Genomic DNA, 14,377 nt, shown 5'->3' with positions numbered 1-14,377 from the left:
GAGGGATATCTTAGAAATTATATAGTAGGGAAACAAAAGGCATGGGTAAAGTGGATTTATCTTTGTGAGTATTTCTATAATATCACTTATCACATATCTATTCATGTCACCCTTTATGGCCCTGTATGGGTATGAGGCACCCAATTTGATAGATCTACTTTTGAGTGGCAGTAGAGTTCCCAGTGCAGGTGTTTTGTTATAGGAGAGTCAAGATATTGTTAAGACTCTCAAGGATAATATAACCAAGGTATAAAATCATCACAAGTAGTATGTAGACTAGAAGAGGACTAAGTGGACTTTTGAGGTTGGAGATATGGTGTATCTTATGTTGTAGCCTTACTATCAATCCACTCTTAAGAAGAGTGGTGCTGAGAAACTTAAGCCACGATACTATGGTCCATTCAAGATTATTAAGAAAGTGGGAGAAGTGGCCTATGAGTTAGATTTTCCAATAGAGAGCAAGCTGCATAATTTTTTTCATTTGTCACACCCCAAGAAGGCACTGGGCCATTGTATTTCTCTTTCTATAGTGCTTCCACCCTTGGATGATGAGGGAAAATTGATATTAGTGCTAGAGGCTATCATTGATTTCAAGGAAAGGAACTTGAGGTGACATACTATAAGGGAGTATCTAGTGAAAGGGAAGGACCTACCAGTAGAGGATGTGACATGGGAGAATGAGGAGATTTTGCAGCATCTAGACTTGAAGTTGCTTGAGGACAAGAAATTTTAGGGAGGGCAGATTGTAATGTCCCCATCTTTTTAGCATCTTAGTGGAGTTGTTAGCATTTACATTCTTTTTAGGCTAAGTAGAGAAATAAGGAGAAATTGATTAAATTAATTTCTTATAAAGTCATTAGATAAATTAAAACTAAAAGGTGACTTTATATTTAATTAATTTAATTTTCTAGAAGCACAATTAATTATTGTATTGTAAGGGAGAAGCTTCTAGAGAGTCCATTTTCTAGAAATACAACTAATTATTGTATTGGAAAGGGGGAAGCTTCTAGAGAATGAAATTAAATAATATTTTATTTCCTTATAGAAGGGTGAAGAAAAAGAATAAATAGAGGTGAGAGCTTAATTTTTAATCATCCAATTATTGTGAATCACATTTGATATAAAATTGGGAGAAGAAACTAAGGTTTCCAATTTTATTTAGCCATTGGAGAACATCAACTCTTTAGTGTTGCAACCATTTGAGGTGGTGAAATATCCACTGAGTTTGGTATTTAGGAGAGCTTCAATTCAAGACTTTTATCTGTGCTTAAATTGGAGCATACATTTATTGTTGGTTGCTACAGTATGCAAGAATGATGCCGCACTATAGTACTTATGCTTGATTCATCTCCATCCTTGGGCATCACTATTATCAGGTTCCTCTTCCAGCTATTAGTAGTTAAAATTGTAATTTTTTAGGGCATATAATTTTTCTATGATAATTTAGAATCAGATTTTGGCATTACTGTAGTCATTATTGTAAGCCATTTGTCTTGGTAAACTCATAGCAACATTGTACATGAGAATGAATTCAATAAAGGAGATACATGTTGCATACCATTTGTTTAATGAAATATCCATCTAATAGCATATATGTTCAGCATAATAGTTCTTCATAATAACTGACAATATGAGTGAATAAGTCCTAATTTTAGTTCTTCATAATAAAAGCCAATGTTCATGTATCACCCATAGGTAGCTTAGGTTTCTTGACGGCTTCAACTAATTCTTTCATTCCCTCATTTGCACTACAATACAATTTCCTTTTATGCCTAACCAACAACTCTTTCTTTAACCATCTTGGAGTAGTTCCCATTGGAGACATATACTTAGTTAAAGAGGGGATTTGTACCCCTAGGCCCTTTTCCTTATCGCTCCTCTCTAGAGTCTTCTCTTTCGGTGAGAGATATACATTAGGCATCCCTAGGTCTACTGAGTCAAAACTCCTCACTTCTATATCTTGAGAGGTTTGCTGAGGTTCTTTATATTCCCCTTCTTTTGATACTTCATAAGTGGGTCTTTGTTGTGGCTCTTCTTCTTTCCTAGATTTTACTTTCTTTTCATTAAAAAAAAGGGAGAGGAGTAGCCAAACCTTTGTCCAAGAAAGATAAATATTGACTCAGTGATGGTGGGGCACCTAGAGGTCCTTGGGGAAATAGTGGCAATTGACTCCCATCTTCTTGTAAAGGATGATTTTTTGGTGTATCCCTTATCTTTTCACCTATGAGTTCAATACCTACATGCATAAAATCAAAATCTGACATGCTAAAGAAATCAGTCCCTTGACCCTCTTGTTCATTAATCCATTGTTGTTGGTCATCCTCTAAAGTTGTAACTTGAATAGGTTGTGTGGGAATGGATGGTGGTGTTACAGTGGAAATATTTCTCCATTATACCTTAGTAACCCTAGCCAAATGAGTCCTTTGACTCAAGGGAAGGTTATCCTCTTCATCTTCTTCATCCTCTTCTTTATGAATAGTTTATGGGACTAAAGGAATCAGAATAACCTTTCTTTCTATTTCTGTCTTCTAGTCCTTTTGATAGGATTTTTAGTCTTAGCTCTCGCAGGAGTTTTTGGAGAGGCTTCTTCCTCTTGAACATGTTGGGACACCTCTTATGCTTCTTCTTTAGGTCCTTATCTCTGTTCCAATAGTGGCACTTGCAAATTATCCCGAGTTTGAGTGGCTTCTGCATTTTTGGGCTCTTGGTTTGCAAGTGCTTGAGTTGCTTCCTAGGTTTGAGTCCCTTCAACTTCAGGCTCAACTTACTGAGGAGAATTTATTTTTTCTTTTATTCTTTTCCTTTTCCACTTTAAAGTATCCCACTTCCCTATCATGCTGATACACCATTTTTGGCCTTATTAGAGATTGGGATGTGAATGTTAGTATTGTAAATTTCATCCTTCTTCCCTTTACTAGGAAGGTTGTGGTATATAAGACTATTATTTGAGGAATTATGTCTAACTTGAATGTCCTTTTAGTCCATTCCTTAGTCAACTAGATGATATGCCTTGCCCTATAATTGATATCTTTATTTTCTTCTTTATTAATTTTTGCATTCATAACTAGTTGATCGTATATCTTATCTCGATTATACAAGGGGATCCAAGACATCTGAAGTTTCTAGTTGAACAACCTTTAATGGGACCTTTATTTTCAAGGCACTTCCTACCAAATAAGGACTCATCCTATAATAATGCCTTATCTAGATATTGTAGTCATCTATTGCATTCATCAAATGATCCTCTATGGCATCTTCATGTTTAAATTGTTTTCTTGCCAAGTATTAAACTTTTCCAATATTGTCAAACATAGACAAGGAGAGTTATAGTCCTCCAAGGGATATTGATTCCATTCTGAATAAAAAATCATGATATCCTACTTTTTCTTGACTCCAAACAGGCCTATGGTGATGGGCCATACCTAGGTCTTCTTATGCTATTTTCTCATTCTATCATATGCAAATGTGAGTTGTTGTACAATCTCTAGCAAAATGAATCTATCACATGGACTAGGGAGCTTCTTAGGATTTATAGTTGTACCTACTACACTTAGGTAGTTGAATGTGTTAAACTAGATGTAGTAGGTGCCTATTTCTACAATTCTTGTTGTTGTCTCTTTTAACATTCTTTTTGCATAATCTCCCTCAATGAACTAGATGATTTCAAAAATGAAAGCATCATCCACTATTCTATATTCTTTGCTATGATTTGAGAGCTTCTTATTTATTAGCTGGGGGTATACTGCATAAGGCCATGCATTAGCATCTTGCACGCTTCCCCTTTTAAACAATCCTAGATAATATGTGGTTCTTACTGCTAATAGATACACCAAATAAGATGCCATATAAAACCTTATATCCATTTTGACTACTGCCAACTATTCGTCTAAATTCTCATTGAGAATTATGGCCCAATCAATTGGCATTTTAGTCATTATGATGGTCTCAATAAAATGTACCATTTAGATGTGCAAGTGCCCTACTGCTGGTAATCCCATGATCTTGCTCAAGACCACTATGGAGTATCCAATATTATCCTTCATATAACATCTTATCATGTCAATTTTTCTTACTCTTCATTGCACAAGTGTTCTATCAATGAAATATGATGATTGAATGACTTCAGTAGCTTTCTACTCATTATCCCTATACCACCTTTCTACTTGATGATAAGTCAACCTAATGTATTGATCTATCCTTGAGATATGAAAATAATTTCTTGATGTTCTTTGGTCTTAGATCTAGGAAAATCTCTCCTATTATTCTTTCCACCACTCTCTCTTCTGATACATAATTCTTTGCCAAGGCCATAACAAGTTCTAAAGACTGCATTGAAGTAGGATGTGAGGCCATACTAACTAACTCAGATTTGATAAGCGTAGAAATCATTGGGGATTTCTCATTTGGTTGGTTGTAGAGTACTAAGAATGCACTCCAATCAATATGACCTAATTCAATGTCCCAAATATTTGAATGCTCATCCTGGAAGCATGATTTTGTTTGTACACCCTAAAACTTAAAGACAACTAGTTTTGGAGCAATCTTCACTATGAGGGAGGACAAGGAGGAAGCCATTTTATCTACTCAGAAAAAAAAAAAGTCTAGAAGGTGGAAATTTAAATCCTTAGCAAACCCTAATTACTGAAAAACTAGTCCCAGAATGAAAAAACCTATCAAAACACTCAAAAACCCCATTTTATGCCTCTGATACACTTGAGGGTGCACTAGGTGTGCTCATGCAATTAAGAAAATGTAAAAACTAAGGGTGCACACCTATGCACCTTGTGGGGTACGCATGTGTGCACCCTTTTTCTATGTAAAGTATGGATAGTGTTGGAAATATGTGGGGCACACATGTGTGCACCCTATGCTTGTAAGACTTAGCTTTAAAACCAAATGGTGGGTAGTTGTACACCTTAGGAAGGTGCACAACTACGCACCATTGTTGTGATGTTACCTAAGGGTTTGATTATTTTAGTTTGTTTAGGATTTGTTAATACAAAAGGTGTGTACTTGCGCACCTTGGATAGATGCACAAGTGCACACCTTCTAACTTAGGTCTTTTATGTTTGTGTGTGTAGGAATCATGAAGATGGCACAGCTCTATGGGTGCAAAGGTGTGCTTGCCAAAAGTTGGAGGACATAAATAAGGAAGAGGGAGGGGTTCCGACCTTTTATAGGCCTGGGATGAAGAGCACCCTTTAGGGGTGCCCACTTGCACATGTGCACACTTCCAAATGGAAGTGCTCCTTCACTAGCATAGTTAGCGCACCTTGAGGGGTATGCTAAGTGCACTAGGTGCCCTAGAATGCCCATTTCTCATTCAAAATCATATTTTCATCTAAAAATTCTCAGTTTTTGATATCTAGATTCTTCAAGCAGAGAGCTAGGCTAGACTTAAACACCATAGAAAACCCTAAAAAAGACTTAGACCCCAGACTAGGAGTCTAGTAAAATAAAACAAATTACTAGGGGGTTGCCATTTCTAGGAGAAATGGGATGTGCATTGTGAAACCACAAAACTTAGGTTACTAATTTATATAATATATAATAATACATATGATATACAATTATATTATAACATATAATAAGTAATAACTATATATAAATAATTATATTATAAATAATAATAATTAATGTAATAAGTAATAACTATATATAAAATAATTATATAATAAATAATAATAATTATTTAATACTATATAATAATTTTAGTAACTATATATAATAATTCTCCCCCCAATTATGCTATAAATATATTATAATAGGACTTGATATAAGTTAAAAATTGTTGCCCCTTTGAGTTTTGTAAATAAATATAAATATTTATCTTAAAAATTGGTCCCCACTCTCTTTATATTTGAATTTGGCACCATGATTTGGGAACATAGATCGGGTACCTTTTATGAAATTGGATATCCATTTTCAAATTGGATACCCATTCTCAAATCAAGTACCTGATCAAGCAAGGTATTACATTTTTGGTTTGGTATTAGGATGGGTGGGAAAATAGTCAAAGAACATTTTGAAACACTTTTAGATGTTTCAAAACTACATATTTTTCGCATTGCCACTTTTCGGCACACCATGATCCTGCACATACCCATGAGAAGATACAAGCTTTTATTTTTCTTAATAATAAGTTACAAAATAACCCATTTTAACACTTCTAGATTTTAATAAATTGTTTGAAGTAGTCTATAATTCTAGTGTTACTATAATAGGAGTTTTTTTGAGCCAAGAAGGTAGATGTATTACTCACTTTAGTGAGAAGTTAAATGATGCCAAGAGAAAATATTTTATTTATGATCAAGAATATTTTTATGCTATAAGTAAGACATTGAAGAAGTTGACAAATTATATTTTTCCTAAGGATTTTTATTTCTTATATAATTATTATTAACATTTTTTTTTATTTGAATAGTTAAGGAAATTTAAATCAGAACCATTTGAAATGGGTATAATATTTGCTAAGCTATTTTTATGTTTTGAAACACAGGTGTGGGAAGTCTAACCCAGTTGTCAATGCTCTTAGTAGGAGAAAAATTTGGTTGATAGAGATGAGGTTTGACATTTTTGAACTTAAGGAATTTAAGAGTTTATACCCAAAGGATCCCAATTTTAGTGAAGCTTGGAAAGCTTGTGCAAAACTTGTAACTCTAGATAAGACCAAGTGGTTGGATTTCATCATCCAAGATCGTATGCTTTACAAAAGAAGTTAGTTGTGCATTCCAAGGAGTTCTATAAGGGAGAATCTCATCAAAGAGAAGCATAGTGGAGAGTTGGATGGAAATTTTGGCCAAGATAAAAACATTGTTCTGGTTAGTGACAATTATTACTGGGCACAGTTACAAAAGGATGTTAAGAAGTTTATTTAGAGTTGTAGAGTATATTAGATGGAAAATACACCAAAGCATAATGCAAGGTTATATCAACCATTACTTATAATAGAGAAGCCATTAGAGGATATAGGTATGAACTTTGGTAGAAGCAAGAAGTTGGGTATCAAAACTGGAAAAGTCAATAGATTGAAATTTTGCTCCTTTAGAAATGGGCACCTATTTTTAAAAAATGGACAACCATTTTTTATTTTTTTTAAATGTGTGCCCATATTGGAAAAAGAAAACTTAAAATAGGCACCCATTTTTTACTTTTGAAAAATGAGTGCCTATTTAAAAAAATTCTTTTTCTTTTATATTTAAAATGCATTTTAAAATGCCAATTTTACTTTTTTTAAATGAGCACCCATTTTTTGAAATTCAAATAACAAGTACCTCTTTCTTACAACATGGTGCGGGATTTTTTTACCCTCCTTGGTTTTTATTTGGGATAGGCTTGATCGGACCAAGCTTATGCCTTCACATCTCAAGATTTGGCTAAGGCATTGAACTAAGAAATTTGGGTCTTGTTATAATTCTTAGAGGGTGCTCCCAATCAAATGCTTTGATGAAATAAAAACTCATTAGAGTTCTTGTTGTCCTCTAAGTTCATAAATGTAAATTTTAAAGTGTTATAATTTTATTTACTATTTTTGCATTATTTTTTAATCAAAGGTGGTACATAAATGTAGAATAGTGAATATCACTAAAATTTAATAATTTATAATTTTTCTTAGATTAATTTATATATCATCAATCTGCATACAATTATTTTAATTTTAAAAGAAATAATTTTTGAAAAAAGTAAAACTTTGACCAAAGTATGGTGTATGTACAAGAGAGGTTTTAAAAATCAGCTTAATAGGCAATCAAAAATTAATAAAAATAATTATTCAATAAAAAATTAAAGAAAATAATTATCATCAATCTATGATTTTTTAGGTAACTTCATTTAAAAGGATTTAGAAAAATTCATTTATTGTAAAATTATTGTGTTTGTACATAAGTGTCGAAAACACCATTTTGAAAAAGTGGGTTTTAAATATCCACACCAATTTTTTTAATGTTATATGGGTATATAAATAAGTTAAATATTCAAAACATAAACTCTGAGCACTACAACTTGTATTACTAAAGTTTTCTTATATTTAATCTCTACGTGCCTCAAATTTTGACATCAATTGATAATAAATTTCAAAAATAGGATGAACACTTCCACTTTTTTTTCTTCAAAAAGTGACACCAAGCTTCTTTCTCTTATCCACTATGTTATTTTTTTACCAAAGCTCAACAAGGTCATGAATTAATTTTTGTGGTGGTTGACTAGTTTTCAAAGATGACAGATTTCATTCCTTGCAAGAAGACTAATGATGTTGTTCATGCTGAAGATTCTTTTTCTTCTAAGAAGTGGTGAAACAACATGGTCTACCAAAGAGAATGGTTTTAGATTAAGGTACCAAGTTTATTGTGTAATTTTGTGCACATTCTAGACAAAGTTAAAGACAATTTTTGGGGAATTTGCCAAGATAGTTGGTTTGAGATAAGCCAATGGAATGATATTTTATTTTACCCAAGCATAATTTGCATAGAATGATTATTTGAATGAGAGCACTGGTAAATAAAATTTCTTGATAGTGTATGAAAGTACTCCCATAAATTCTTTTGAATTAAGGAAGTTGGAAAAATGGGAGATAAGTGGTGTTGAAGTTGAGGATTTTGTATAACAATTGAGGAACATCCATGAGGAGATGAGGAAGCACATTACCAAGGTTAATACACATGCAAAGATAAGGAAAATGAGAAAAGGAGGCATATGGAGTTTTAGGTTGGAGAAGAATTTATTATTTAATTAATAAAGAAGGAATTTCTAGTAGTCCAACATATAATAAGTTGAAAATGAAGAATTTTAGAGTATGTAAGATATTGAAGAAGAATAATTCAAAAAAATTTCTATGAAGTAGAAATGCCCATTAAACTAAATATTTCACTAGTATTTAACATCCCAGATTTGATAGATTATCATGAAAGGGGCATTGAAGATGAGGTCATAGAAGCATAGTGGGGTATTCTTGAAACTACTTCAACTATAAAAGAGATTTAATATATTCTACATAATCATGTTGGTAGAAGCACAAGGAATATGACATATGAAGAATATCTCATAAAATGAAAAGGATGACCTACATGTAGATTCATCATGGTTGATAAGGGAGGATGTAAACCATCTTGGATTACCTCTTAAGACATGAGATGCGATAGGGTCAATTCTCAAATTACCTTAGGTGTTTGATGGAGGAGTATTCTAGGTGTAAGGGCAACCTTGAATCACACCAAAATAATTTTATTTATGTTTATTCAAATAAGGGTTGTTTTAGTGCAGAGTTACTATTTGTGGAAAATTACTATTTTAGCAAGGTCATCATACAATCTCACAATATTTTTATTTCATAGATGGAGTTTCATCTTAGATGTATTATCTTTCTATTTGAAATTCATTTCCATACTATATGAATTGGCGAATCTCTTAAGGACTTTTGGTACAAAATCTTTGAGCTCAATTTTGACGGTCTTAGAGGCACCAAAATGAGGTCAAATCTCTAACTAATATTGCTTCCTACTAAACATGATGTAGATTAGGAGTTTCCATTTTTGAAAGATGGTTTCATATTCAATTGGGTCTATAGTTAAAAATTTACACCCTCTAGAAGTTGGGCTACCTAAACTAATAATTTGAAATTATTTTGAGCTAACTCTATGTAATAAAATGTGAAAAATAACGTAATTTAGTGTTGGCCTAACTCAAGGGCTAGTGATAAAATTGAATATTCTTAGGGAAGTCAAAAATTTACTATAAAAGGAAGGCCCATAGAGTTGTGATGAAGGGTGCTCCCCTTAATACCTTAAACACATAACATAAACAAAGAACTAACAAAAAAATGGGAGAACAAAATATGGGCTTATTATTTCCAAAAATGTGGAATTATAGAATTCATGATTATAATATTTATTATAGGTATATGCAAGATAAATTTGAAAACTATCACCTAGAGCTATCCTAGACAATGTATGTGCATTTCTTCAATAGGGAATTTTATGCCACCTAGGTTCTAGACTCTCAAACTTAATACCTAGGGCTAACATACCCTAAAAATATATATTGAGTTGACCAAATAAACCTTTCAAATTTATTATGGAAGTTTTGGTTGACCCAACTTCAAAAGACCATAAATTTTGAACTATTGCTTCGATTGGCTATTATAACCACCTTTCAAAATCCTTAGCTTTTGATTTAGATACTTAAATCCATGTAAGAACCCATTTGTTGAGTAGATATTAGACAATCATATCCAACTAGTTCATAATACTTAATTCCAATAGCTAGTTCTTAATACTAGAGTATTTCCATTTGTTGTAGAGTATTATGATGGAGACAGTCGAATAGTGTTTAAGTATCTCCTCAATCTCCAATATGACTATCCAATATCTCCTCAATCTCCTTTATAGATGAACTAGCTACTAGAATACTCCACTACGCTTCTACACCTTCATCTCCATTACCTCCTTCATAATAATCTATCAAATTTGAAATGTTAAATACTAGTAAAATATTTAATTTAGTAGGAAACTCCATTTCATAGGCATTTCCTGAATCATGCCTTAAATCACTATATTGTATGGTCCAAACTTCTTCATTTCCAACTTATTATATGTACCCATTGGAAAATACTACTTTCACAAATGAACCATGACTTCATCCACAATCTAGATTTTTGACATCTTCCTTAGCTTTATACTATGTATTCATCTTAACAACGTGTTTCCTCACCTCCTCATGGATATTCTTCAAATGTTCAACAAATTCTTTTGCTTTAGCACTACTTATTTCTCCTTTATCCAATTGCCTCAATTCAAAAGTATTTTTGGAATTGCTCCCATATACAATATGGAATGGTGATTTACAAGTACTCTTATTTACATAATTATTATATGCAAATTGTGTCTATGATAAAATTAGATCCTATCCCTTTGGTTTATCTCCAACCAAGCATCATAGTGAATTCCCCAAACTCCTATTCACCACCTCTATTTGTCCACTAGTCTCTAGATGATGTGATGAACTAAACTTCAATTTTTTTTTCAATTTCTTCCATAATGTACACCAAAAATAGCCAACAAATTTGGTATCTTGATCTAAAACTATACTCTTTGGCAAACCATGTAGTCTGACCACTTCTTTGAAAAACAACTTTGCAACATAAACAACATCACTAGTCTTCTTGCAGGGAATGAAATGTGCCATTTTTGAAAACCTGTTAACCACCATAAAAATAGAATCATGCCCTCCCTAAGTCCTTGGTAATCCAAGAACAAAATCCTTGCTAAAATCCTCCCATGACTTCTCTAGTATAGGTAATTATTGATACAACACCCTATTCTACTTCACTCCTTTTTCCATTTGACATACTTTGCAACTCTGTACAAAATTCTTGACATCTTGCAACATGTATGGCCAGTAATAGTTTTCAACAACCATGTAAATGGTTTTATCTCTACCAAAGTGTCCAAGAAATCCTCCACTATGCTTCTTCTTGATGAGATTCTCTCTCATTGATCTTCTTGGAATACATAATTGGCTTCCTTTAAAAAACATACCATCTTGGATTATGAAATCCAATCACTTCATCCTATCAAGTGTAACAAGTTCTGTATAAGCCTTCCACACTTCACCAAAATTAGGATCCTCTTGATACAACTTACTAAGTCTCTTAAACCTAACGACCTCAATTTTCATTTCACTCAAAAAAGTTGTCTTCTACTAAGAACATCTGCAACTCTATTAGATTTTCCACTCCTATGTTTCAAAATAAATGTGTAACTCTGCAAAAATGCAACCCACTTCAAATGCCTCTAGTTTAATTTTCCTTGACTGTTCAAATATTGCAAAGCTTGATGATCAATATACAAAATAGACTCTTTAGGAAGAAGATAGTGTCTCCACTTCTTCAATGCCTAAACTATAGCATACAATTCCTAATCATACACACAATATTTTCTTTTCGCATCATTCAACTTCTCATTAAAATAAGAAAGTAGTCTACCTACTTGACTCAAAACAACTCCTATTGTGCATTATAGTCTACTTGAAACACCTTGTTAAAATCTAGAAGTGCTAGAATAGGTTGCTCTATAACTTTTTGTTTCAATAAATTAAAACTCTTATTTAATCCTATAGTCCACTTAATTTCCTTCTAATCACCTCTCATTGTTTTAGTCAAGGGTCCACAAATACTGCTAAAACCTCTTATGAACTTTTTGTAAAAGCTAGCTAGTCCATAGAAAGATCTTACCTCAGTCACACTCATTGGAGTAGGCCATTTAAGGATAGCCTTCACTTTCTCTAGGTCCATTTTTAGACCTTCTATTGAGACTAAAAATCCCAGGTACACCAACTTCTTCTTCACAAAACTGTACTTCTTCAAGTTCATCAACAACTTTTCTTTCCTCAACTTATCAAACACCTTTCAAATATGCATCATAGATCCTCCAATGTCTTACTAGAGATCAATATAAAATCTAGGTAAAAAATGATAAACTTATCCAAAAACTCCTTTAGTACCTCATTCATGAGCCTCATGAAAGTGCTTGGTGCATTGGTTAGCCCAGAAGACATAACTAACCACTTGTGCAATCCTTCCCTTGTCTTGAAGGCAATCTTCCACTCATCTCCTTCTCTCATGAGAATCTGATAGTATCCACTCTTCAGACCTATATTTTTGAAATACATAGCTCTACTAAAATAGTTCATAATATCATTCATCCTTGGAAATGTAAATCTATACTTGATTGTGATCATGTTGATAGTCTGCAAATCTATGCACATCCCCCATTGTCCATTCTTCATTGGTGCTAATATTGTTGGTACAATACATGGAATCAAAATCTCTCAAATCAACCCCTTCTGCAACAACTCATGAACTTGTATGTTCAACTCTTCAGTTTCTACTAGTGTCATTCTATGTACTTCCTTGTTTGGAAAACTAGCCCCTAAAATCAAATCCATTTGGTGACTAATTTTCCTCATTGGGGGTAATCCATCAGGTACATTATCTAAGACAATATGAGGAAACTCTCCCAAAAAATCTATAACTTTTGCATGTACCTCCTCTAATTATTCTTTACCATCTTTTGGAATTACAATAAAACACATATTCTCATGCTTCATAGCTTGGAGAAACTCCTTTCCATTAATAAAAAAAATTCTGACAACACTACATAACTTTTCTTCTTTCTCCTTCAATGGCTTCAACTTATGTTTCACTCCATCCTTTGTTAGAGTGTAGGTATTTTCTCACCCATCATGTATAGAATTCTTGTCATACTACCATGGCCTACCCATTGACATATGACATATCTCCATAGGTATGATATCACAAAGCACCTCATCTTGGTAGCTTCCTATCTTGAAATTCACTAGGAATTTTTCATTGACCATGACCTTGTGGTCATCCTACACCCAGGAAATTATGTTGGACTATCCACCAATGTTCCCCTTCAGGATTTGTGACATGGCTTAACCTCCTCTTGTGTTCTATAAGTCTAGTTGTTGTATCGAGCATTTTTCAGGTCAATCTTTTGGTGCTATGACAACTCTAGCTTGTAACAAGTGGTATCAAAGCTTGGTCACAGGTTCAAATCTCCTTGGGTAATTATGAGGGGGGATTGTTGGACTAACCACCAATGTTCCCCTTTGGGATTTTTAACATGACTTAATCACCTCCTATGTTCTATAAGTCTAGTTGTTCTATTGGGTATTGATAGGTTGATCTTTTGGTGCAATGAGAACTCTAGCTTCTAACAAATTAAGTATGGGCACAAGTGTTTCTACCTCTTGAGATTTAACTTGGCGAGAAATTTTTTTGACACTAGATTATTAGTGCTTCCACAATCAATGATTACATCAAAACACTTATCTTCACATTTGCACCTGGTGCAAAGCAATCTTCTCCTTTGATTAGGTTCATTTTCTCCACTTAGAAAGAATCTCCTATTAACTAGGACTTATCCTCTTTCAACGTCTTTAGAATAAGATGATTTGGTATCTTAATCAACATGCATTATTCTGGCCTAGCCTTCAAGTCTATGATCTATCCTTCCTTGGCACTTAGAATAGTCAAATTCTCTATGTTCTTTTTCTCCATAGTGAAAGAATTTTCCATAGAAACCCCCTCTTCCAGATCCTTGTCCTCTTCCTCTTCATCTCCTATCTCTATTATTCTAATCATGGAAATGATTGGTATTGTTTCCCCTCTGTTTCTAACTACTACTACTTTCCTCATCCTTGATCTTCTAATCATCATTTTGGCCTCCATATGACCATCTTCCATATCTTCCACCATGATCTCTTCCACTATTTTTGTTATCAAATTCTTTTCTTAGTTTCTCCTCAACTCTTAGGGAAAAATGGTATGCCTCCTCAATACTAGTCATTTGTAACAGGC

The sequence above is a fragment of the Cupressus sempervirens genome, chromosome 5, assembly GCF_028749045.1.
Source record: "Cupressus sempervirens isolate cs-2001-9-10 chromosome 5, ASM2874904v1, whole genome shotgun sequence".
In the NCBI taxonomy this organism is placed as follows: Eukaryota; Viridiplantae; Streptophyta; class Pinopsida; order Cupressales; family Cupressaceae; genus Cupressus; species Cupressus sempervirens.
This window is presented reverse-complemented; position numbering follows the sequence as displayed.